This window comes from Simochromis diagramma, unplaced genomic scaffold (assembly GCF_900408965.1).
Source record: "Simochromis diagramma unplaced genomic scaffold, fSimDia1.1 OVJJ01000123.1, whole genome shotgun sequence".
Taxonomy (NCBI): Eukaryota; Metazoa; Chordata; class Actinopteri; order Cichliformes; family Cichlidae; genus Simochromis; species Simochromis diagramma.
The window spans coordinates 2006248-2032644 of record NW_024386778.1 but is presented as its reverse complement, the minus strand read 5'-3'; the positions used below and the strand labels follow the sequence as shown (position 1 = coordinate 2032644).

At 39.5% G+C, this 26397-nt stretch overlaps 1 protein-coding gene across 2 annotated transcripts in view; it reads left to right on the top strand.

The window, feature by feature from the left end:
* The first annotated feature begins 12805 nt into the window (after positions 1–12805).
* The window catches only part of LOC120721178 (galactosylgalactosylxylosylprotein 3-beta-glucuronosyltransferase 1), a 53362-nt gene continuing 39770 nt past the window's right edge, over positions 12806–26397 (top strand). For both annotated transcript variants that reach the window (XM_040011328.1, XM_040011319.1), the window contains exon 1: positions 12806–13305. The gene's annotated coding sequence lies outside the window, so the exon portion shown is untranslated. The remainder of the gene's footprint in view (positions 13306–26397) is intronic.

The following is a 26397-nucleotide window of genomic DNA, read 5'->3' as shown; positions in this document are numbered from 1 at the left end:
ACTGTAAATACAAAAAAGTTGCAAAAAATGGTTTCCTACCACAGGAAATTTATTTTGAGTGTCTTCATAGTTTTATTTTTGAAATACACCAATTTTTATATACTGCAAGAAAAACGAAAATAAATATTATACTGCAAATTTGCAAAAAAGCAGCATCTGCATCAAAATAAAATATTTCCAGCAGTGCAATATGAGTCCTAAGCATCCCAGAAAAGACACAGAAAGTCATAAAGTCAAACATAACTTTTAAAAACACCAGTATAGGCCCTGAGGCCCTGATGGTAAAAAAAACCTACATTTCCGCGAAAATGACGTCACTTCCGGTTTCAGGCAGGTAATGGCGGACATGCAAAAGTTCGCGCTGACGTCTATTCCAACGTAGGAAGTGTTATGAACAGCTGATCGGATCGGCAAAGCGTGTTTCTGGAATATTATGTTTTTGTTGCTGCAAGTGCTTTTTATGCAGTTTTTGCAAAGCTATATGTGGAAGGAAACTGTGACCTAGGACAAGCTGATGGCATAAGATGTAAGTACAACTCCTCCGGTTTCATATGCAAAAAAAATTATTGCGCTAGCTTACGTGGTTGCAGAGCTACTGGGATATAAAAATAGTTATGCAAAACAGCGCGTGCCCGCTCCGACCGGCTCTAAAGGGTTAAAAATGGGGACCACCACCCCAGTCTACCAGTCCAGAGGTACCGCCCCTGATCTCCACGCAACCTTGTAGAGGCGTGTCAGCCAGGACAGCCCTAAGACATCCAGAGCCTTCAAGAACTCGCGGCGGATTTAATCCACATCAGGGTCTCTGCCACCAAGGAGTTGTTTAACTGCCTCAGTGACCTCAACCCTAGAAATTGGCGAGTCATCCCCAGACTCTGCTTCCTCCTCGGAAGACATGTCAGTGGGATTAAGGAGGTCCTCAAAGTATTCCTTCCACCGCCCAACAATTTTCTCAGTCGAAGTCAGCAGTGCTCCACCAGCACTGTACACAGTACAGGGAGAGCACCACTTTCCCCTTCTGAGTTGCCTGACGGTTTGCCAGAATCTCTTCGAGGCAGTCTGAAAGTCTTTTTCCATGGCCTCTCCGAACTCCTCCCACACCCAAGTTTTTGCTCCAGTCACTGCCCGAGCCACATTCCGCTTGGCCTGTCGGTACCTATCAGCTGCCTATCAGAAATCCCACAGGCTAATCAAGCCCAATAGGACTCCTTCTTCAGCCTGGTGGCTCCCTTCACCTCCGGTGTCCACCATTTGGTTCGGGGGTTACAGGCACCAACCACCTTGTGACCGAAGCTCATTGCAGCAGCTTCGGCAATGGAGATGCTGAACATGGTACATTTGGACTCAATGTCCCCAGTCTCTCTCGGAATACTGTTGAAGCTCTGCCGGAGGTGTGCGTTGAAGATTTCGAACTGGGGCCTCTGCTAGGCGTTCCCAGCGCACCCTCACTATACGTTTAGGCGCATCGGGTCTGTCCAGCGTCCTCCCCCGCCATCTGATCAAACTCACCACCAGGCGGTGATCAGTTGACAGCTCAGCCCATCTCTTTACCTGAGTGTCCAAAACATATGGCCGCAGGTCTGGTGATACAATCGATGAAAAATATCCTGCTAATTTTTTTACACTTACTCTCTATCAATACCTAAAAGATTAGGAAAGATAGAAAAGATTAGGAAAGATAGAATTCTGAGTCAGAATTCTGACTTTTTTCCCAGAATTCTTTTTTCTCAGAATTGTGACTCAGAATCAAAAATAGCATTTTTCCCAACATGTTGCAGTCAGTCTGAGTCCATCTACACTGATGGGTATAATCGCATACATGTTGTAATGCATGTTTTTGCAGTAGGGCACTTGACTGGTTATATTCCAAATGCCAAAATATTACAGAACAAAATTTAATTTGCTGTCCTTCAAGCTAGAATGTAATTAGTTAATGTAATTTTTTCTATTTAATGTGAATTTCTATTTGTGTCGATGGAACGAGATTTGCAACAGACAGTCCCACATTTGCGATTTTTGCAGATTTATCACAATTTATTGCTGTGTTGTCTCAAAGAGATTGCTGTAGAATACTGTAGAATAATGATCAATTACAGTGTATTGGTAATATATCTGTATTATTAACTACATAGCATGTACTTGCAATTGTCAACCATCTGTCTGAGAGTGATTGCAGCCAGCCCGAAATGCACCTCAGCTGTTTGGTGACGCATTGCAATCACCTGTGCAATTTCCTTGTGATTGAAAGTGGTGTGAAAGTTACAAAAATTCAGTGCAATCATCAGACAACCATCAATTTTACCTTGATGCACGGTTGCCATGGTATTTTTATTCTAGTATGACTGAGACATAATGCAGGTTTGTCATGGTAACAGGCTAATAGGTTATAGAACAACTGATCCCACTTATTTTACATCACACTAACAAAACATAAGAGATCAGACTTTGTTTCACATTAAAACTACAAATTTACAAATGTTCTTTCTTAGAAGTAAACACACACTGAGGGACTATAACATCAAATTACTGCTTTTGGACACTAAATCCTGATATTACTCCAAAAGCTGTTTTGGGGACAGCCTACCTGTCTGGTTTATATCAAGTGCCCATCCAACCATTTAAGTGGGCAGCACTTGATTGGTAATAATAAAAAATCATGTTACATGGAGTACCATGTCTCCAATGTCAAAAAATGGTGTGAATGACTCTTTGAGCTGTAGTGTGATTTAAGAAATAAATCTTTTAAGAACATAGACAGCAATGCAAGGAGTCACATCTTACACTTAAACATGTCTATTTAAATTCCTTGGTAACCACGTTTGCTCCTATAGAAGACTTAAACTTGTGTAGATATAAAAGAAAATTGCTCATAAGCTCACAATAAATGGCAATTTCGGACAAAAATCATAAAAAATATGATGCAAAAAAGACGAAGAAAAGAAACAGGTGCAAAAACCCCCACTTAAATTCAAACTCAGAATGGCTCAAAATGTAGTTTACTTATCAAAAAATTCAGTCATGAGTTGCATAAGAAAAGTTTTGTTTTTTTAAAATATTGATTTGTTACCTAGGGCTTGATTCTTACACGATCCCAAAACTACAACACATCTACATGGACAAGACAGACACTGTTTCTTATTGAATAATGAAGCTAGGCCATTTGGTTCATTAATAATTTATCCTACAATAGAAAATAACCTTGGGCTTAGCCTTGGCTAAAAAGATGAAAGAAGAATGTCAGCTGGATTGTGGTTTTACCGCAGCAAACACAAGAGGCAGAGCCAACTGAAAACTTCTGCATTTGGCTTCTTTTTTTTTTTTTTTTAACACCAATACCTTTTGAATATGTGTAATTACCACTCCAATTAAATTTCATCACTTTTGTGGTGCTCTGCTTTAAAGTTAAGCACCATTTTTCAACCAGAAAAAAAATTATGAGTGCCAGGAAACAGACTCAGATGAAACAGCTACACAGCATCCTGAAAAATAAAAGAACATTCCCAGAGGTGTCATTTCTAACAAGACATAGACACCTTCCAGATAACTGTGAAACCGGTTGTGTAATTTAAAGCTCTTCAAATGAGAAATAAAGATCAGTGTTTCTGAAAGCTTGGCTGCAGGGTTTTGCACATCCTAACGCAGCCTAATGTTGTTTTAAGTGTAAAGCGACAGCCTGACAGAGACTTTGCAAAAACCTAAACTTTTTCCAGCAGTGCTTGAATTTGTAAGCTGTAGATGCTACGTAGTGTTAAACTAGACTTCAGTTTTTTTCATTTAGCTTATTTTAGACCAACATGTTCAATTCTGAGATGCTTGAGCAAAGAAAAAATAGACACACTGAACATACTGCTGGGAGCAGAGGCTGTATAGCAACTATATTACTGTGCATGTCATTAATAGCTGTAGTAGAAAATAAACAGCATGCACACAAAAAATAAAACAGTTTTATACCAACAAGACCCACAGTGACTCTGTTTTGCTCTGTTTTGCTTCCAAGTGTCTACTGTACCAGGGAAAAACTGCTCCTTTAATCACATCCTCATTATTATGCAAAGAAAAGAGAAGTATGTTGGCACTGTAGGGATCAGCCAATAAATTCATGTCAACATCAGGTAAGCAATTAAACTACCAAGTTTATTACAAAATCACCACTTTGTCTGTTTACTGTATGCAGCTTTAGCATTGTAGCTAAAGAGCCAGTTAGCCCAGTGTTTCAGAATGTGCAGCACTTTTACTGGAGCACCACTTTATATCTTAGCTGGGACTTTAGCAGCTTTGTATGAAGCACCCAACATAGGTGAATGGAAAAGTGTTATATTTTTGTGACAAGACAGATGTTAGATGATTAGATAATTAGGTGATAGTCCTATTGAATATGGATGGATTGTCATGGTTCTGGGTCCTTTTGACCCAGCATTTTGTGTTTCTTTTGCTTTTATGACTTGTTGTGTTATGATTTATTATTCTTTATTAATCTATTCTTATCTAGAATAATCTCGGGATTACCACTATGTTTACCGTTGTACATTTAGGCTCCCCTCATGTCTTTGCTCCCTATCTGTATTTGTATTTGCGTCTTGTTCCCCCTCCTTGTGGTTTATCCATGTTTCCCCAGTCCACCATGTCTCGCTCTCATCTGCCTCTTCTTCACTCCTGTGTCATGTTCCCCAGTTTCCTGTTTTATTGTGAAAGGTATTAGGAGCTGGTGTGTTTATGTGTGGCGTTCTTGGGCTTGTTTTTCTTTTTCGGCGCAGGTAGGCAGGGCTGTACTTCGTTGGATCCCCGGCACGCATCAGACGTCATCAGAGGGAGCGTTTTTAAAGAACTCTGTGATGGACGTCTGGTGTCGGTGTATTGTTGCTTTCACAGGTAGAAACGTGTTTTGCATAAAGACTCTCAAGACTGACGCTACATCTGCTAAGTATCCAGGATTCGTCTCCTTGCCTGTGTTTCCTTGCACTAGCCTGTCCCGCTACCCGCTCGCCTGCCTGTTGCTTTGGAGATTGTTTTCCCTGAACTAAAACAGAAATCTACCTCGCCTCTGCCTGCGGCTCCAGAAGGTCACGGTCCACGTCTGTATTTTCAGTGTGTCGAGTAAGCTCTCCAACTCTCCCTGTTGGCACACGTTTTGTGCTCGGCTTTCGGAGTCACCCCCTTAACTCTGTTTTGTCCTTCTTCCTTAGATCGCTCCAGTACGCCACCAATCCTCCGACACACCCTGGCTCTATGTTTTGCTTTCTCCCCGTCCCACATGTACCACTGTAAATAGCCCCAACCCTTGTAAATACCCATATCACTGCAAATAAAGAACATTCACTGCAACTTCCTGAGCCTCTGTGTGTTTCTGCAACTTGAGTCCACCCGTTAGAGTCACCTAACAGAATACTCCAACCACTCTTTGATTCAGGTTTCCCTGCTCTTTCAGCATTTCCCTCATGCGTTTTCTGATAACACCTCCAAGATCTTGTGTGTGGGATCTCAGTATGGAAGATCTTGCATATTATCGGTGCCCTCCATGATCGTGCTCCGAGTAGGGCCGAATTGTATCTCGCCCTCTATCTTCTCGAGACTGTCACATATGTACAATTTGTTCAGGGTTTTAAGGCCGTGTTTCCTCATCGCTGCGCACTGGCGAAGCCACGTGGCAGGTGCTCGGGCTCCGTCAGGGCAGTCAATCGGTAGCCGAGTTTTCCATCAATTTCCGCATTAAGTCGCTGGCTCAAGTCGCTGCCCACAGTCACTCACGAGACTGAACCTGTTTCATTAACACGTTCCAGTAATCATCGCAAGCTTCTCTGTTTTGTTTTGGTTTTCCTCCCCTGAGTTTCCCGTCGTTTTAGGTTACCCATGGTTCGAGTGCCATAATCCCCACATTAACTGGTCCACCCGCCATATTGAGAGTTGGAGTAGCCCCTGCTTGTCACACTGTTTACAGTCTGCCTTACTACCGCCACCTGTCTTCAGTTCTAAGCTGGAACCTGAGACTTTGGATCTTTTGTCCGTACCAGAGGTGATCTGGGGCCTGTTTTCAGTAAACACCACGTTGTCTCACTTCCCCCTCACCGTTGATATGACTGTTCCATTGAACTGTTACTTGGAGACCAGCTGCCTACCAGTCGGCCTCTCCGACCCTAAGAAGGCGGCCACGGACAGGTATATCACAGAGTCGCTGGAGGCGGGCTTAATTCGCCTGTCCCCTTTGCCTTTGGTGGTTTTTTTCTTTGTAGGAAAGAAAGATTAATCTCTCAGGCTCTGTATTGACTATCAGGGTCTCAGTGACATAACTGTGAAGAATAAATATCCCCTCCCACTGATCTCTTCTGCTATTGAACCTCTACAGGAAGCCATCATTTTCACGAAAAAGGACCTTCGGAACGCATATCACCTGGTGTGCATACGCCAGGCAGATGAGTAGAAAATGGCCTTCAACACTCCTCGAGGACATTACGAACAGTGTTGGGCAAGTTACTTTGAAAAAGTGATTAATTATAGTTACTAGTTACTTCTTCAAAAAAGTAACTGAGTTAGTAACTGAGTTACAATATGCTAAAAGTAATTAATTACTTGAAAAGTAACTATTGCGTTACTTTAAAAATAACGTTTAACCCTCTGGGGTCCAGGGTATAATTGGCCATTTTTAACTACTTTTGATTTTCCCTCCACATTTTAGCTTTAAAAACGATTTACTTTGTCTTGTTTGGTGTCATTCTTTTCAGCACAACCTCACGTGTCTGAATTTACAGTTATGTTTTCATTTTGACTACTGTGTTAACACAATTGATCTAAAATCAGACAAAAAACATAAAATCAGAGTAGAAAATTTATATTTTTACTGTAACAACCACAAACATGTTTAATGAATCATATTTCGTAACTTTAAACACAAAAATAAATTGTCAATATTAAAATCCTATGCACAAGTTTTGCAAACAAAGTTATTTGCATTCAAAGGAGCTTGCAAAAAAAAGTGTCTGGACTTCTTTACTTACTTCTTTTCTTTGCAAGCTCCTTTGACTACGATGACCTGGATGACTGAGAACCTTCACAGACAAAGTTATTTGCATCCATTCACCTTTTACCTTGATTTTTTTAAATAACCATTTCAAACTATTTACAGAACAATCAGCTGTTCTGCATTCAATAAAATGCCGCACAAATTATTTGTTCCACTCCAAAAACATAATTTCTGTCCACTATAAAGGAGAACATCACAGCCTGATACCTGCAGGTCTGACAGCAGCAGGTGTCTGTTTCTACCTGGAGACAGCACTCACCTCATTGTTCTGACACACAACACAAAACTATCCACAACACTACACACCAACTACACAAGACAACACATTAACTACACACTCCAAACACACTAAACGTCACAAATCTCTCGCATCTCAAAACTCACTCTCTCTCTCTCTCTCTCTCTCTCTCGCCGTCACTCCTAAAACTTCCCGTTTTTATTTTTTGCTCATAAGCAGAGCGTGCTCGCTGCGCTGTCCTTAGACAGTAAACGTGACAAAACTATTGAGGAAAAAACGCTGCGTATATCTTGTTTATCATGACTCTGGTTGTCCGTGGCCTATCAACACAGTTTATGAACTGGTATATATCACCTTGTTGTTTTGTCTTTAAGTGGTCATGTGATTGGCTTACCGCGACTACTTTATTCTTCCTCAGTCAAACAGCAGCACTCATGCGATTGTTTTGCCCCCTGAGCTCCAGGTGTTGTGCTAGACAGTGATCGCGATTACCGTCCGCGGGAGCGCGCAGCTGCTTAAAGCTGTAGCGTCCACATTACTTACAGTTACTTCCGTGCAGCTGATATAAGATGCTGTAAGCTGAACACAGTTTCAACCGTCTGTTTGTTGAAAAATAGCAACAGAGCGCATTTTCTTGTTAGTAACTGTAACGTCGTTGTAACGATAGGAATAGTAATTAGTTAGATTACTCGTTACTGAAAAAAGTAAAGCTGTTAGTAACACCGTTACTTGTAACGCCGTTATTCCCATCACTGATTACGAATACCTGGTAATGCCTTTCGGTCTGACTAATGTACCATCAGTGTTTCATGCTTTGACTAATGATGTGTTACAGGACTTTTTGAATAATTTTGTGTACTTGTATCTGGATGATATTCTCATTTTTTCCAGATCTTTTGATAAAAATGTGCAGCAGGTGCACAGTGTGTTGCAGCGGCTTTTAGAAAACAAACTTACAGTCATTGGTAATGGCCCATGTGAAAAACGTCACTCCCCGGTAACATAAAAAGGTTTGCTAATCATGATTACCTATAATGATCATTTCCTAACTCAAACCAAGTCATTTTTGACTAATTAGCTGTGCAGCCCAAACCAAAGTGCAACTGGATCCAAAACTTGAATGAATCCTTTGTCAAAACGCTTTGTCACTTACCTGTCTGTGAAGGTTCCCAGTCATCCAGGTCATCGTAGCCAAAGGCGCTTGAAACGTCTTCAAGCAACTTAAAGAAGTCCAGACGCTTTTCTTTGCAAGCACCTTTGACTTGTCACTTACCTGCATCTCAGTAACAACTCATGATGCTCATTAGAGTAGTGTGAACTAGATCAATAATAGTGAAGGAAAGTAAAACATCAAAACAATAAACTGATGTTAAAACAACTGAAAATGAATGAGGTGATGACAGTGGTTTTCTGAGCTACTATTAACTTAAAAGAATTTTATTGCTGCAGGAAACCAGATTAGACCAGCCTCTGACTAGAATGTGACTTTAGAAAAACGTTAACCTTTAGCATTGTTTTATGGATAACTTAATTAGCACTAAATAAGAGCCTATAAAAATATCCACTCTCTCACACAGTTATAATAAAGACATTTTTAGAGCTATATCATAATAAATTAAGCAGCAGTGCTCCCACAACAGATATTAAATGAGGATTTATGAATGAAATTAAAGAGTGGAATCACAGGCTGCTAACAGCTAATTAAATTTTACTTAAATGGACTGCTAACGGCAGAATAGTTTACTTCATCTCAACACAGAGGTGGTATTTGTCTCAATATAGACAGGAAAAAAATGATATAGACTCAAAACGAGGACATTCTGTTCATGTGCGAGGTATTTCAATCAAAGCGATCCCTGAGTAAACCGCACCTTCAACTTAAATCTGTTTCTTATTCCGCTGCTCATTTCCCTACACAAAGACCTGAGAATCATCCTCAGAATACCAATGGAGAGGGAGGGAAGTGATTTGTTTGCTGGTTTGGGAAAGCCTCGCTTCAAGGCTCTTTGTGAGGGATGAATTAACACACATTGTGGGCTGCCCATTGAGACATGCAGAGACAAAATACCCGGCCTTTCAGCAAGGCTGAGCCTTTTTTTCCCCCTGCAACTTCCTTTTCCTTTTTCTCTATCCAATGCAGCCCCTCTTACCACCATTGCTCCAGTTTGTGCAAGCTGTTGTCTGGTAACAGTGGCAAGGTGGGTTTTGCTTTTAGTGAGGGACTAGAATTAGCAATGCAATGATTGTACCATACTTACAGTAACACAATAATAATGATGCATATCATCTCTCAACAAGCAGATGAGTGCTTCAGCGATTCATGTGTATGTCTTACCTTAATGAAGCTAGCCTAGCTTTATCACATTGAGCATTTATTTCCCTTTATTTGAAATACTTTCATGTTCCCAGTTTTTTAATGCATTAGCTGAGGGAAGGAGATTACTGTGCAGGGGTTTGCCCTAAATATTGCCTACACCCCTCTGGAGACCAACTTCCAGGAGATCTGGAAGTCTGTCAAAATGCTTACAGAGTCCCGAGGCGCTTTGACCTACTTGTTCTTCTTGCAAGGCAAACTGTAGAGACACAGACACACTGAAAATATTCCACAATTGTAAAGCCATCCTTCACCACCACCAGCACTCACTCTAAAAAGAGCACTATGATATTATTCTGAGCTAGCGTGAACACAACACGCTGTACGCACTCAAACCTTCCTCTCTGAACACAACTAGTATTTTGCTTTTTTTCCCCTTTAAGAGTGAGATTAAAAAACTGTTAGACATATATTTATTGGTGAGTAAGTGAGGTGAGTTATTATTTAAAATAACTTTAAAATGACATTCTGACTGTGTTTGGCCCGCTACAAACTGTAATCAAATATTTAAAATATTTAATATTGAAAAATCCAGAGCAGTCACTTGTTTTAGCCAGTGGCCACAAGCTGACTTTTATATAATACTTTTCTTTCATTATAAACAATGGTTTAACAACTAGAGGCCTCACAGCTGAAAAAAAAAATAGCAATTAGGTCTTTAGCTCCACACAACCAACGTCAGTAAACGACTGCAGCTTTTCTTCTTTGCCTTGCAAAAGCAAGCAGTGTTGGTCAAGTTACTTGAAAAAAGTAATCAGTAACTAATTACTGATTACTTCCCCCAAAAAGTAATCCCGTTACTTTACTGATTACTTATTTTCAAAATTAATTAATTACTTAGTTACTTAGTTACTTTTTAAAAACACGATTTAAATTCAAATTTTATTTATTTGTCACGTACACAGTCATACACAGTACGATATGCAGTGAAATGCTTGGACAACTGCTCGTGACCTAAAGAAAACAAAAAAGGAAAAGGCTATGAATAAGATAGGAAATAAATATGAAAAATTAAAAAGGGTAAATTTAACTAGGAAGGAATAAAATATAAATTAAGGTTAAAAAGGAAATAACTGTACAACACAAATTAGAATGAAGGGTAAATTTAACTGAGAAAGAATAAGATAAAATATATAAATTAAAGTTGAAAATAAAATAACTGTACAACAAAATACACAATACACAATATAGAACTATATAAGAATGTATGAAGAAATATAAATAAATATATACACAATAACAGCAGCTGTACAAATATTAACTGGAAATGAAGAATATAGTGTCCAGTGTTGTGCAATCCACATTATGTCTTCTGCAGTGCAAATATGCTTAAATATTTACAACCTGAAGAGGTGATAAAGCGATAGATCTTCCAGCCCAATTCTACTTTTTCTGCATAATCCATCATACAAAATGTAATCAAATGGAAAAGTCTCTTTTTAAAACTTGTTTTATCAGTTTTAATCTTTTAACTTTATGCATCAACCAAAAATTTAATTATCTGCAACATTCTCTGACTGGAAGAAATTTGTTTAACATTTAAACTTATTTTCTACACATTCCAGCAGATAAATTTTTTTTGTGTGTTTACACTCAGTCTTTCAAATAGATGCAAGTAAAACACAGCAGAAAATAAATAAAGTCAAAGACTCAGCGGTCCTGTTGCTCTATTTTCACCTGCAAAGCAGGACTGCGGTAGGCGGAGGTTTACCCTGGTGCAGGTGTGCCGCAGCGGTCAGTGGAAGAATCCGTGACTTTCTCTGTGAGTTTCCCATTACGTCGTAGCTACTCGGTGCTTGCTCGGAAGTTTAGGGGGTTTTTTTCGCTGTAAAAAGAAGTTTTCTTCCCACGCACAACGGACGCTAATGTTTTTGTCACTTTTTATGGAATCAAACTCAAAGTAAGGTCAGTACTTCCACGCTTTAAACGCTGCACGCTCATACTCTCTCCCACAATCGATATGTGATCCATTGTTGATCTGCACACAGCTGTTGTCACCAACGTCGCACTCGCTTACGTCACTGTCGTGAGACATTCTCGCAAAAAAATCACGGTTTTAGTAACGCAGTAACGCAGCGTTCCTACGGGAAAGTAACGGTAATCTAATTACCGTTTTTGCAATAGTAATCCCTTACTTTACTCGTTATTTGAGTAAAGTAAGGGATTACAGTAACGTGTAATCGGATTACAGTAACGCGTTATAAGTAACGCGTTACTCTGTGAGTTACAAGTAACGTGTTACTGCCCATCTCTGAAGACAAGTGAAGTTGATCACATTTAGTCTTACTTACGAATCTCTGTGACTGGGGACAAACTTTAAAGTTCAACATTCAAAGTTTGAAATGCCACAGCTGTTGCACTGTCCAGGCTCATTTTGATGAAACTAGATGGATGATGCCTGTGCTGCTTTAAAAGGAAAATACACAACCAGACAGAGCACAAATAACAACTACTCGTGACATTTTATTTTGGAAACTAAGCAACAGCCTTGTTGGACGTGTGTTGCCATAATAGATGGAAAAGACAATCATTTAGACTCTCATAGATGTTTAAATGCTTCTAGTCAGAAGTGTGTGTATGTGAAGCGAAGCAAAAATGGCGTCAGAGTGGAAATATTTCACAACGTGACTGATGGCTTTAGGAGAGTTATTTCACCTCATCGCTTCCAGACTGGAGCGCATGTCTTCTTTAAAGCAACATTGTTTTCTTGCGTTTAATAAATATACATGACTGAGTGAACTAAAGTGCACACAGCTGTGGACTTACAACTGTCGAAGCGAACCTCTGGAATTTTCATATTGTTTTTCAATTACTGAGGTGTCACATGATTCACAGCCACAATCCATTATTTAGTAAAGGTTAGATTCAAGTTTAGTGGCTAAGCATTTCTTCTAAATGTCACACCTTTCAAAAAGAGGAAAAGTAGCACTTAAGGGTTCCAGAGAGGTGATCCTTCACTGTCAAAAAATGTAATTGTGTCCAAGGTAATTTTATGCTTCTTTAAATCAGCAGCTCCTCATTGTGTGCACCTTAGATCTCGAAGACACGGGAGGCTCTTTCATTCTCCTCTTCTTGTACGAAGTCGGCTGTTCATCCCTCTCTGATACATGCCAGTAGCTGTTTGTCTCAGAGAGGATGGTCCTTCCCTCAAAAGCAGAGATTCTCCTTCAGTTTCATATAAATACTCTCTCACAGATGGCTTGCTTCAAGTCGTGTCTGCCTCTCTCTCACGTACACCCTCTTGCTGGAATAAGACAATTACTTACACTCATAATTACAGCAAGACAAGAGGAAGCCGAGCAGTTGCTTTGAGGGGAAAGGCAGGGGATAAAAGGTGAATAAGAGAGGAGACAGTGACAGAGAGAGGAACGGGAGGAGAGTAGACCAGAGGGAGGGCGGGATGATAATGCCAAATAAGCTGCCCTCTCTTCTTCCACGTCTCAGTCTGTGAGCGCTGGAACACGCCATGAGCTCTGGCAGCACTCTCCCGACATGTACACCTGTAAGCTCTATTCATTCATTCAGGGTTGCAGCGTTTGTGTATGAACGGCAGTGACTGCAGCAAAGAGTGTTTGAAATCTGCTTTGGCGAGATCGTTTGAGCTTGGAAGCAGAAGCAGTGCAGGAGAAGGCAACACGCAGAGAAGTGGATGCTGAGCAGCTCCGGTCTGCAATTAAGGTTTGAACCCTTTTTATCTTTTCTCCTTTGAGTCATCCGTCTTTTCAAATATGTAGGATCAACAGATAAGACACGTTTTCTGCATGTTTATAGGTTTTTCACGCCGTGTCAGTGCTTGTCGAACTATAGACTAAAGTGTAATAGAGATCATCTTGACAAATCCTCCGGTGCTCTGAATAGCTCAAATACAGAGAACTTTTGAGGATCACAGGTGCGTCAGTTAGGAGTTAATGGGGTCAATGTTTTATACTTTTACGGATCATCAAATCTGTTTTGATTCTGAAATAAAGAGTGACACCGAGTGATTCGTGTCTTGTGATACAGTCTGTCATCTTTGACTGCACAGTACTGCTGATATCTACGTCTGTTAATTAGACTTTGGAAGATATTCAAGGAGTCTTAGCTGCCAACTTGTCTTTCTCAAAATACTGGCACTGATGAATATGCAGTATAACGCTTAAGCATCTTTTACCGTTTCACAAAGCCTTGCAGCATTTTAGATGTACTATTATAAAACTATATTGCCATCAACTGTGTCTTAACCACTGGCATGAACAGCACAGTAAAAGCGATAAAGATAAATAAAGAAAACTGCACTAAAAATGTAAATCAAACTGAAAAAAAAATGATATCATCAGAGTTAATTAAGATGTTTTATTCAAGTCAGTGTTTCAGTTTTGCTCATTTGCAGGTTTAAAACTTTCAGTTTTGCGATATTAAAGATTAAGTTGGCTTTAATGGTTTCAAGTATCACCAACAATTTATCAAATGATGGAGCAAATTATTAGTGTGCTGATTACTACTTGAGGAAAACTTGTTGTAAAAAGTTACAGATACCTTTAACAGTACATTATTATCTTCATTGTAACCAGCAGCACGTTTAGAAATAAGTTATTTTACGGGCGACAAACACTGAGCATGACACATGAAAGAAACACAGACTGATTAGGTAATACGGTAAAAACATATGAACTAGTGCTGTCAACGTTAATCTCATTAAAATGACGTTAATGCCATAACTGCATTAACGCGGCAAATCTCCGTTAGCGAGTTATCGTGTTAAAACAAGCTAACCCCGCTAACGCACGGGGCGGTTATGGCGTTAATGTCATTTTAACCAGATTAACTGTGACAGCACTAATATGAACATAATACACAGGAAAATCCAAAGAATTTATATTTAATTTATAATTATTAAATTTATAATTATTCAAATATTTATAATAAATATTTGAATAATTGTAATAATAGTTCTTTTTAAAAACACAGAGGTGTGAATAATCGCTGTACTGGTGACTTGAACAAATTTCCACACTGAATGTGCCAAGTGATACAAGTGGACAGTGTAACATTGAGGGATGATGAATTTGAATCAATATAAAGATGTTTGTAATAACATATAGATGTTAATCATCGCTGTATGTGTGACGATGTTCTTGCAAACTAGGATTCAACCTTTTAAGTAGGAGATAGGGTGCATGTATACATACATACACTACTATCATCACACTAAGATTTGTAGCGATGTTCAATAATTTACCTCGCCATTTGTGCTTCACCTCCTGTTGTCGAACAAATGAGTCTTGTTGAAAAATCTTCACTGGAATTAAGATTTGTCTGGAAATTTAATAATAATGGATTGGATTTATATAGCGCTTTTCGGGGCCCCCAAAGTGCTTTACAATTCCACTATTCATTCACTCTCGCATTCACACGCTGGTGGAGGCAGCTACAGATGTAGCCACAGCTGCCCTGGGGCAGACTGACAGAAGCGAGGCTGCCATATCATGCCATCGGCCCCTCTGGCCATCACCAGTAGGCGGTAGGTGAAGTGTCTTGCCCAAGGACACAACAACCCAGACTGTCCAAGCCGGGGCTCGAACCGGCAACCTTCCGGTTACAAGATGAACTGCCAACTCTTGAGCCACGATCGCCCCAATGGCATGACATTTCACTTTGAAATCCTCCTGAACTATTTTGAGTTTGCATCAACTAGTGTTAGATCGGTATAAAGCAGAATTAAGGGTAGCTCTGATGGATAGGCCATTCAGAGGGTAAATCATTACCCTTTGAACCACTATTGGAGGCTTGCTTTTTTTCTGCACACTCTGCTACTCTATTGATGGACATTACAAAAAAAAGTGCCTTTGAGTCAGATTGTTTTTACCCACTTGAAAGCTGGTTCAGATCAGAGGCAAATTCTCACACGAAGTAGAGGGAATAGTGCATGAGCAGATCAATACACAGAGCGGTTCCTCGCCAAACCAGCACTATCACGCTATGAAGCAGGATGCCAGGTCCTCTGAAGTTTACTCTGAACTGTACTCTCATGTCAGATACACTGAAAAAAAAAGTGTAGACAATAGAGTGCTAACTGAGTGAGCGTTTTGTGTGCGATGACTACGAAGCAAGAGCACAGATCTATAGAATTTTGGACAATGACACTCTTTGCAAAATCAAACAGTCACAAAGTGAATGTTGAGCTCAGAGGCTGAAGAAAAATCCTGCACTCAAGAATACTTTGAAGGAAACTGGCATATTATTGTCAAGGTCTACATCAAAATGGTGCATTCATGAATGGATATACAAACGGTTACGACAAGGTGTAAGGTGCAGCTGTTTTCACTCTTAGCCATCAGAAACACAGCCACAGTTATGAAAGACTTTATTGGACAGAGGAAATAATATAACTTGTAAAACATGGTGGAGGCAGTGTTATGGCATCAGCATATGTGGCTGCATACAGCAGCGTAGTGGAAGTGGGTCAGCGAAGTAGCAAGATTATTTTATTAGTGGTGGGTCCAAATTTATTGAGATGTGTGCTTGCTGTTGTGTTATGTTTTGCTGTTTCTTCTTAGTTTATCATTTCCTTGAGAGGCTTTGCCTTTTCCAGGCCACCATTCTGACATAAGGTCTGTCAATGGAAAATTGTATTTAGTAGTCAGTATAATCTTTTAGTGATATAAGTTTGCATATGGTAGAGTACTGCAAAGACCAGGGCAAAGCTCAGCGCGAGTCTCAGTAGGGAGCTGCCCTTGCTAGCAAGAACTCTGTGTGTTTCTCTTCTCTGAGTCTTTACTGAAGAAGTGTTTTAGAATATTTTCCCTAACAAGGTCAATCACTTCTTCACAATTTGTTGACAGCTTTAGTTAATAAGGTTCAATTTTTTTGTCTCAACTTCATCATGTACTTTTCTGTATAATTAAATGCTCTCAAAATAGGGCTTCCCCATAGTTCTTGTAGAGTATGAACCTGATCACTGCTGAAACTGTGAACCACAGTTTGTGAGGGCGCGATTTCAGAAAGCAAACACTGTACCTGGTTGTCCTTTTGTGAACAATTGTAGGTGTAAATTTGTTATTAATTACGATATCAAAATAACTTTTTTTGCATTTTATTTTGGAGAAAAAGGTTATGGGGAGTCAAATCTGGAAAGTGGTGTGAGCACTGAGCTTGAATTGTATTAAGGCCCAAACGTGCCAGAGTTCATGTTATTTTCACTGGAAACTTTTCCTCTGAATCTTTGAGGATGTTACAGGACATTTTATTGTTGACAACTGGATGACAGCATGTTGACTGAGAGTTCTGTGAGTGAGAATGTGACTGTCAAAAAAACACTTTTTTGTTTTTGTTTTGTAAATTGCAGGCTGTGCCCTAAAAACCTTCTCCTTGGTCCTTGAGTTGTAGCTGGCTAGCTTTCTGGAAGTGGCTAGTTATTTTAGTTAGGTTGCTAAAGTACCCGATTTCCCTTAAAACAGTCAACCTACAAAAATAACTTTGTGTTATGGTAAGAAAATAGAAGCAAAACTTGAAGATATTTGAAATTTAAATACATTATTGTAAAAAACAAACAAACATTTCCACTGGTGTTAGGATGGAGGAAGGAGCTGAGTTTGCATATTCTGACTACAAGTGGCAACCACCAATTGCATACTTAGTGCTGGAGACAGAGTATGGTTCAGGTAACATACTGACAAGCTAGATAGCCCTCACTTCCTCCAGAACAATGCAAACCTACAAACCCGACTGACTACGCTAGCAGCAGCCAGAAAGCTTTGTAATTCAATTCAATGCATTTTATGTTAGACTTGGACGATACAAGAGAAATGCATTTCTTTTGTATTACACTCAAATTTGTGCAGCATTCTCCATTTGTACTGACACTAAAGTGTTCAGCCCGACTGTGACTCAGTCTTACCAAATGCCAAGAAGATAGAGAACGTCATACTGCTGATTCATGATGAGCTAACGAGCTTCACACATGGGAAGACAGAAAATGGGCCTTTTTCTGAACGTGAGCAAATGTCTTACTATAGCTGACTATTTCTTTTCTTATTTTATTTTTACACGCTCTTTGTGGGATGATTTTATAATATGACTGCATTATATTGATAACAATACATGGCTGAAGACAGGGAGAGTCCTGAGACAAGCAGCTTGCCACTAAAGTTGTGAGGTCTTATTGTAAAACTGCACCCACTTTACCTGCTAAATAGAAACAAAGCAATATTTTAATCTAGGCTAATGGTATTGCAGTGTCTGATACATTTCATACAGGACATGCTGGTGCTATTTGGCTAGTGTTTTTGTAGTTCACAAGATGGATCACTAACACAGAAAACACAATATTTGGCACATTTTGTTATTGGGAACTGCTGATTGGCTCATCATTGGTTGTGTCATTGCACATTTTCTGGCTGATGATTCCAATTAAAAGTGTTGAAACCGAGCAACAGCATGTATATTTTCACACATCCAAATTAAACATAGGCATAACATACTGTAAGTGTAATGGTGTGATGCGTTTGCCAAGTCTTGTTTGAGTTTATTTCAAACATGCTGCAGTTTTCAGCCCCTATAACTACACTCTGCCCTTTTCTTTAGAACTCAGATTTGATTAAATGTAACATCTCTGAAGTAATTTTGATTCACAGGAACAGAATTACACAAGACTACAAAACTACATGTGTGTATCATATGCTCATAGGGGATCAGCTGATCATTGGGGTCTTTAGCCTGACTTGTTATTTTAATATTGTAGTTTTGCTACATTTACAAATAATTTATTACCCAGCCCACTTCTCAACTTGTTCTTTTTTTTTTCAAATCATCCATATTTAAAAAAAAATTAATGAATTATTATTAGGCCAGTTGTTATTCATTATGTCAGCATGATAAAGTGTCATTTGGCAGTTTCCCCATAGTGTTGTTGCCCCTAAATACCAAGCTGCTCTGAGGTCACATAACATTATAAATCGACCAAATTTTCCCACACTCAAAAACGATCCAGATACTTATAAATGATTAAACATGAAACAAACGATAAACAGATGCTGCAGTTTATCAGCTGCTTTGTGATACTGTGTAGTGCTGTAATAGCGCTGCATTAAAATGATTCTGCTTTTCCAAAAACAACATTGCAGCAGCGTGTCTGTTTGCCAACCACATCCTCCACATCCAGTTAAAGCTGAAGTTGAAGGAGCCGGGGCCTGAATGGGATAAACCCCCTCTTCAGTATCGGTGAAGTGGAGCAGCAGTGTGTCCTTCTTCCACTAAATGACCCATTCTGGCATCTGAGATCGGTCTACTTAAAAGTTATTGCACTACTTTTAAAGTCCCCCCCCGAAGCAATCGCAACAACCGGGAAACTAGTAAACAAGTTAATGTATGCATATTGTGTATCTATGTGTTTTTGTAATCAGGATGAGTGGCATGGATAAAGTGGCTGTATATAATGGAAACGGCTGCGGCTGTGTGCATACATTTCCTTCTTGATTGTAGGGTGATTGTATATGTGCTTCTGATTGTTTTGAGTCTATTTTTAAAGCCACTGAAAGATAAAATTGCCTCTATGTGTGGATATCGGGGGTGGGGACAAACTTCCATTCAGTGAAATGTGAGTGAATGCTAATTTATTTAAATTTAACATGAGGGTTGTACACACATGAATAATACATGTGGTTTTATCCCTATAGTTTGACTTTTCCAGTTGTTTTAAGTCTGTACTTCATGTTGATTGCACCACTCTCTTTTTAAAGGTCGGGACAGCACTGGTTTTTAATTCATCCCAATCTGCACTGATCTCCTGTTAGAGAATATTACCAGTTATCTTTCAGATGTAAAGACAAGCATGTTCTGATGTCACTTCACTGCAACTCACTAGCTGCTAAATGAGCATAAACCGCTTGCAGAGACTTGTTGTTTCTCACTTTGATCATAAGAATAATTGGATTATCTCATTACATGCCTTGCAGAATATTACAATTCATGTATACACTATGAGTTTTGATGGAACTGATTGTCATTTGCCTCTGGCTGCTGATTTGATTTCCGTTACAAGAATGGTCACATAAGTAGCTTAAAATAATTACTACTTCATTAAGGCCATATTAAATTAATTGATACACCGATAAGACATGAATTTTGATGAATACTGATTGCCTCGGGTAAAACAAGCAGATAAATTTGTACTCCATCATCAAATATGCAAGTATGCAAAACAGCAAAAAAAAAAAAAAAAAATGGGAATATTAACAGAAGGACTCCAACTAGAGGCTGTAATCGGATTATGGTGTGCCCAAAACCAAAGTGAATGAGAGTAGGCGTAGAGGGTGCCAGTGGTGATTTTGTGGTTGCATATTATGCTGACAACAGTTGCCAATGTTAAACATATTTTAAACATACAAACTCTTTAAATTGCAATCAATCAATCAATCAATCAAGGCTTTATTCGCCATGTGCAGGTTGCCCTGCAGTGAAATAGGGCACCCCCCGACCTTACACACACAACACAGACATCACATGGGGATACAGGTCGGAGATCGGTAGCATTACAGAAAAAAACACTGAAATATACACTACAATGGGAAAGTACAAGAGGAAAAAAAGAGACCTCTACTCATGCTGGGCTCCTGGGAGGACAGCATGAGAACGGGAAACAAAAAAACTCCTCTGCACAAAAAGCACATAAATGTCCACAGCACAAAATTATGGAACACGTGACCAGCAACAGGGTCGGGTGGGGGGTGAGGAGTAATCCGAAGCAAACACAGCAGCCATCCTGCCCAGCGCTACCATTCCAGCGTGGGCTCAGACCCGCCGTGTTCCCAGGAGGGAACAAGCATCAAAGGAAAGGGAGGGGGGATGAGTGTGTGCATATCAGTGTATATGTATGTGTGTGCGTGTCCAGAGTTCAGCTGAGACAGTGTCCTTCGCCCTGCTAGGCTAAGTAAACAGTCTTCCAGCCAACCCAGGTGGCCTTGCATGGAATGGGAAGAACAGTCTAAACACAGTCGTTATCAGGGTGTTTTTGTTCGGCGCCAGCTGCAGTCGCAAGGCGGGAGCCGAAGGGTCTCCGCATGAAGTGATGGTGCTTTTTACTTTAGTGCGAATTTCAAAGCAGTTCTAACAGTCCAACACTGGTCTCTCAATCTCCCGTTGGAGAGCCGTGAACTTCTCCATGATGTTATCAAACTTGCGCTCAGTGATGTTGTCATTCTTGTGCTCAAAGAGCCGATTCTGAGAACTCACGACCACAGTGAGCCTCCCCAAGATGTCATCCAGTCTGCACTCAGAGATCTTATTCTGAGTATTCACGGCAGCTGTAAGCTTCTCCAAGATCTTATCCGTGCTGCACTCAATGAGCCCATTTTGAAAACTCACGCCTCGTCCCATCGTTCCAATCCCAGCGGGCAGCCTTGTGGAGGTTTGAACAGCCGGTTCCGCTTTCTTAATTCTTTGATAAGTCAGGGCCAAGCCAGCTCCGATCAGCTAGAACCCTGTTATCATTTTTCCTAATAGATAGATATCTTCAGCACTTAGGCTCACCCAAGCCCAAACTTCTTGTTGAGAAGAGGGTGTCAATTGCATTTAGGGACCAGTTGATCAAATCCATAATTCCTCTTTTAGGTTTTAGAGAACAGACTGTGAGAGAGTGTTCCAGGGAAAAGTAATACAAAAAACACGAGACTAGACAAGGACATAAGAGGCTAAGCAGGGAAGCTAAGGGAGAGGAGGAGGAGAAAAGTGCGACCGCCTTCGTCAAGAGCAAGAGCTGGCATCAAGGTCTTGCTGCTATTTGACAGTGTAACACTTTCACTCCTCATCTTCTCATTGTTAGTGTCAGTGGGGTGGCCTCGTGCTTTGCCCAGGCAGCACAAGAAGGTTGTTCAGCATTCTCTATAGAGAGGAAATGAAAACAGACAACAATCTAAATCCACATTTCATTTCAAATGACTGTATAAATCTTTGAACGACTGGATTTTATTAAGAGTGTTTGATGAAGGTGCCCCATCATGCGAGGATGAGACTACATAAAGGTATTGCAGACAAGCTCGCTCTCCCTGAGCTCTCAGTTAATTCCAGCCTGAGGTGTGACAACTGCTTTGGCATCTTATTTTTGATACCTTGATATGTAGGACTTTAGTGGCCAAAAAGTACTTGATTGCCAAGTAGAGTTGGAGTTTTTGGCTTGCTGTTTATATCAGGTTCCAAAGGCTGATAGCTGGCAATACATTACTCTATGAGGAGGCTGGTCGTGTGCATAATTAGATACGGTAACAGTGCAGCATGTTTCCTTGTTAAATGGTGGACAGAAAATGAATCCTCAGAGCCGCCAAGGCTTCAGATCTCTAATGTTATAATTACAATTTCAGGCTAATGCTTCCTTACTGTTCTTTAGAATTTAGCTTAAATTTCACGCTATTGTGCATTTACACATTACACCTACAGGAGCTGCTTGTCCATGAAAACTCATGCCAAGGTGTCTCAGGACACCGCTTTTGTGCTGATGTTAATACCACAGGAGGTTTGGAGCTCTGCAATCATTGAGTCAGCAGAGTGTTGGTGACAGCTCAACACAGTGACCCTGCTCTGTAACTATGAGGTCTGCCACTGAGTTGCTGTGGTTCCTAAATGCTTCCACTTTGCAATAACACCACTTAAAAGCTGATGCTGGAATAACCAGGAAGGAAGAAATGTCCCAAACGGACTAGTTGCAATGGTAGTATCCTATTATAATACCACTCTCAGTATGTTCTTTAGAACACGTTCTTTCACAAATATTGTAAAGACTTCATTTATTAATGTCACGGTGTTTATTGTTTAGTCTATATTTTCTTATAGCAATCTCAGTATCATTATGAGCTGTGATATATATATCTCATCGGTTACCGACTGCAGGGTGTATGGTTCCAGAGTTGATGTTTTTCTAATTAAACTAATAAGATGATGCTTGTTGCAAACACAAACTGTGCTGAAAGTAGGAACATTTTGCCTGTCTGAGCTGTGAAATGTACTGTTGGCACAGCACTATCCGGTACTCATTAACGCTTTCACTGAAATGTTAGACTTCACACCGTCTGTACTTGTAAACATCTTCACAGTAGAAAGCTGTAATCACATACACCCACATATAAAATTATTAAACTCTCACTTGCTACACTTTTTTAATAACTCATATATACTAAATTCTTTTAAAACTATTTCTCAGGTTTTAGATATCTCAGACTTATCTGATTTATTTTCCCCCTCCAAACCCAAACATCCCACTTGCTGATGTGAAATTCACTTTAGTAATTCTATTTACCTGTCACTGTTGAGTCCACAATGATAACAAATCAAACCAGGATGCACTGTAAAGCGTCATACTGACAAGTGAGGACAGGTTGGCAATACGAGCTGTTCATCTGTAGAAAGTTTGTGTATGTGGAGGTCAGAGTTAACGGCAGCGTGCTTCATCTATCAGGTATAATCAGAATAAAGTCAGTGCAATGTAGATTCAGCAGATTAGGATTTCAGGATGCTAAACTTTTCATAAGTCCTTAATTGCCTTGTGATTGAACAGTAATGCGATTGCTCATTATCACTTGATTTAATACAGTCACCATTTAACTGCCCATTCATTAGCCATCCACAGCTGCAATCAAAAGCATGTTATTGTATACTGTAAGTTTTTAGTGACTTTAAAAAAGCAACAGTTGTGTGCACAAGTTGAAAATCATTAAAGATGAAAAGAAAACAGTTTAAAGACATCATTCAGACTTTGCACCTTGGTTTCTGACTCCAGCTACTGGTTGCATTCTCATGCAATACTCATCCCTCCTATGTTGTTGTGTTTAATTAAGTGAAATTACTTTCTATACATCAACATGTAAGCATTTTTATTTTAAGCATAAGCTTTCTGATATTAGTATTTAAATTACATTATCAAGTCTATCAAGTCTATGAAAATTCCAAGTCTGTCCATGTAAGTCTTTGTTATTGTCTTTTCAAGAAAATGCACTGCTATCCTTGAAGATAGCATTTCTACAGGGGCATAAAATGCATTGAAGTTCAAAAAGAATATTTCTAGTTCTTGACAAAAGGTAATATAGCTGCTTCGTTGCAAAACTCAAATCCTAAAACTGTAACATGAATGGAGTTGTGTGAGTCTGTTTACCAAAAAATGTAACTCAAGCTTTCTGCATAAGCATAAGAAAAATGTATTACTAGGAAATTTTAACATTCCGGATTCCCTGACTTTTGTTCTAGTGCTGTAATTGGATTAATTTTTTGGTAAATTAACAAAAATGTAAAATATAATTCAAAAGTGTTGATTCAATCATGCAATCATTCATAATAAGGCTTCTGAAGCAGAAACCCAAAAATGAATACCCCCTCCAGCGTCCTGCAACAATGAAGCTAGATTTGTATGTATGATGCAATAATTACATCTCTGCAAACCAATAAGTGTTTATACAAATTCTAAAGCAGAAAAAATACTTTCAGAGGAAGAAATGTTGCCATTAAAAGCACATGTCAGTGTTGTCATGGCCAGCTTAAGAAAATATTTATTGAATGTGAGACTAGGGATTTATGTTTTAATACTGTATCAAGGCTTCTTCTTTCTCTATATGACACCTTTGAAATTGTATCACAGTATCATTAATCTGATCTGACAAATTCTCACCTCAGGAAGAAAAATCACAGGATGTTACATTCTTTCCTAGCAGGTTAAAATTGTGCATAATTTTACTCAACTTTTCCTTATTAACAAAAACCTTCTCAACATGCCAAGCACAGTGAAATGTCAAAAGAAAAAAAGAAAGAAAAAAATAGTTTTCACACTCTTGATTGATGAAGAGAAGCCCACATCAAGAGGACTGAGATGTGTTCTTCTCTGATTAGTCTGTTTATATGCGCACATTATTTTGAATAGTTTCTTTTTCTAAACACCATCATCTGCTCTCTAAAAACATGCACAAACACACAGGAAAGTGTTTCCAGCTGAAAATGAGGCTGACACACATAATAAAAATCCAAACAGGTGATCATCTGTACACATTTCTAAACAGTCTTTTTAATGAATGAGAAATATTGTTGATGACTGACTGGAATTTGATGCAGGGATACAGACACTGAATATATGAAAGGTTCATTCACTTGAAAGAAAACTGAGCACAAATACTGCTGCCTTATATCTTCAGAATGAATAATTTTCATATTTAAGCTTGCCAATGAAAAGGATAAATGATAATTCAGCATCAGTTGTTTGACCTGAAATAACAATCTAACTTTAATCTTCATGTTATAGTGTTTCAAACTTATTCTCAAAATGAACAATACATTTTTATTTCTTAATGTGGTCCTAATACTCCATCACATTCTTAGGAAAGCTTTCTCGTAATTCCTTAAAGCAGACTTCAGGAATAGTTCTCCAGGCTTGTTGAAGGACATTCAAAGCTGGTCTTTGTGCCAGTCTATCAAGATGATCCCACGCTGCTTCAGTAATGTGGAGGCACTGACATCCATCCATGTTTTTGCTGCATTTGGATTGTGTTTCATGCTAAAAAATGAAATTGATGCCAATCAGATTTTTTCCGAATGGTATTGTATAGCAGATATTGTCTTCATTTAAATTTGATCTATATTGACTAGGTCGCCAACACAACTGGCTGACATGCAGCCCCAAATATGACCAAACTTCAACCATGTTTGACAGATACGCTCACTGTTGTACCTCCTCTTTATATGCTGATGACAATTTGAACTAAATTTCAAATCAAGATTCATCACTCCATAAGATCGGTTTTCATTTCAGTTCTCGTATAAACTAGCATACGTCATGCTTTTCTCCTGGTTTCCCTTCTTTAAGAATGGCTTCTTGAAAGCCAAGAACTGAGAGTATTTCTGATCAGGCTTCAGTAAACAGTAGACATATCAATTGAAAATCCAGATGTATCTAGATATGACTTTCAGATACTGTTCATCAGCTATTGATAGTTAAACTTGCCAACTGACCACCACTTGTCCGGTTTCCTTGAATTTTTTAGGGACACCCTGCTAAACCTTTGACTAATTGCTCTTTGGGAATCACCTTAGTGGTGCCACGATACAATTTTTGTCAAGTGCGTGCAGGCAGGAATGGTGGACCCAAAGTGCAGACTAGGGCTGGGCTATATCATACCGTTCACGGTAATACCGGTGTAATGTTGGTCAACGATAGGAAAATGAAATATGGCGATAGAATATGGGTAAAACGCGCATGCGCAGTGCCTTTGCTTTCATACGCACATGGCGGCGACTCAGAATGAGAAGAGCGAAAGTGGATCGTTGAATGAAACAGATGAACCAGAACTGGTTTGTAAAAATGCTGCAGCTTCAGTGGTGTGGAACTGGTTTAGCTTTCGTCCATCAGATACACAACAAAGCACTATTTTTGGTAGAGCATGCTAGCGGGCCGTCGTTATTACCGTGTTGTTTGGAAAATACGGCACACTTAAAATCAATCCTTTGATTTTTCTGAAAGTTTACAGAGCCCCTTATAATCCCGTGTGCCTTATGTATGAACTCTGGTTGTGTTTACTGACCTCGAAACAATTTTATGTGCACGGCGCTCGAAAATCTGTCAAATGTTTCAGTGCGACTTTGCTAAGCTACGAAGCCGCACCGCTTGATGGATTGTGGGAGCGTTACGGCTATCGTAGGCAGGAGCCTCGCGGAGTGATACGTACTGTGCTTCAACATAATGTTACCGTATTGTGTGTGTATAACCTCTTTTTAAGTTTTGTGGATGTTATACATGGTTATGCTGAGGATACATCGGCCAGTTTC